Below are 1,608 nucleotides of genomic sequence, written 5' to 3' on the forward strand. Positions count from 1 at the left end.
TACACGGAACAACTGTGTGGAGTTCTACATGCATAACAAAACTGGCTGGCATAAACACGTTGACCTTGACATGACACCCCACGTAGGCGGTTTGTATACATAATCATGGCCACAGCCCGTTTGGCTTGTTCACGGTCATATAACAAGTGTGGGTTGGATTACCACTTGGAGTCATTCAGTTGCTAGTCTGAGGTTGACCTTAAAATAGCCAATCCAATAATTTTTTTTTCTTCAATAAATGCTATAAAAGTAGTCTCAATTTTATAGAGCACATTAATTTTTATGAGAAAAAATAGTTGCATCGATCTAATGCCTCTCTTTAATGTGTTGCTTTATAACTGAGATGCACATATTTCTAAGAGCAATTTTTTTCTGGGCTGGAAGTTAGGCCAGGTCTGAAATGATGGTACGCCTTCATTGAATATCGATTTTGCATTATCAGCTGGTAGAGCATATTTTAACACAAAAGAAATATATTCCAAAATACCATACAAAATCCATACACAGTTTTAAAAATATGCCTTTAAAAAATTGTCTTGAGAGTCTGGTTTCAGGCTAAATAGTGAGGTACTTCAAGAGCAGAGTTTCTTCTATTCTGGGTACTAATTATGGGGTTTTATTTTTTTGGAGAAAAAGTTTGAAACAAGCACATCTCAATGTCAGAGATTTTTTCATCTTTTTTGGCAAGTTAGATACTTTTGAATGCTGCATTTACTCCATCAGAAAAAAAGGCAGCAATAACTAAAAATTGTTCCATGTCTTCATTAGAACAAATCTCAATGATCTCTAATTTATTAAAAATGGGTGTTTTCAGTAATTTACAAAAATGTGTAACTTTATTATCAGCTATAATGTTTGGTAATTTAGTATTAAAAAAGAAAAAAAAATAACAAGGAAACAAATTACCCTTGTCACATTCTTATTTTTTTGAACTTCCACCAAACTCTGAACTATCTACATGGCACTTATTTTCTAACTTGTGCCATATATTTGTTTAGCTTTTCTTGGGGGAGGACTGTGTCATATACACATGTAAAAGAATTTTGAACACAGTGAATGCTTAGTAAACTTTTGAGAATGAATACATTATGAAATAGAAGCTTGAGCACTGATTATTATTATTATTATTATTTTTAGGTGAAGCAACACTTGATTGACCTCACAGATTGCAAGGACCTTGTCAGCATACAATCTCTTATTTTTTTATTTTTGTTTTTTATGCCTACAGCACCTGGTCTTCCTAGGTGGTCTCCCATCCAAGTACTAACCAGGCCCGACCCTGCTTAGCTTCTGAGATCAGACAAGATTGGGCTTGTTTAGGGTGGCATGGCTATAGATGAGTCCTGATTATTAAATCTTATAGATGTAATTATTTAAAGACCTCTGATTGCTTCAATTGTGGAATAGATTCAGTCTTCAGAAAGTAAAGCAGTTTTGAGAGGTTCAGGTGCAATTTTCATAACTGTCCCGTGTCTCGTGGCTGATCACTCAGTAGATCACTCTAAGTTCACTTCATTTACTAGAGAACTTCTTGATGTGTTTGAGAAGAGCACATACTTCAGTGTCATGTCCTTGAACCTATAACTCTGACAAATATAAATTTTTAAA

General features: G+C 34.3%; 1 pseudogene; it reads right to left on the minus strand.

The window, feature by feature from the left end:
• Positions 1-1,219: 1,219 nt before the first annotated feature.
• Positions 1,220-1,338, minus strand: LOC111740854 (annotated as a pseudogene).
• Between the last annotated feature and the right edge of the window lie 270 nt (positions 1,339-1,608).

Source organism: Pteropus vampyrus, unplaced genomic scaffold (assembly GCF_000151845.1).
Source record: "Pteropus vampyrus isolate Shadow unplaced genomic scaffold, Pvam_2.0 Scaffold68, whole genome shotgun sequence".
NCBI classification, from domain to species: domain Eukaryota; kingdom Metazoa; phylum Chordata; class Mammalia; order Chiroptera; family Pteropodidae; genus Pteropus; species Pteropus vampyrus.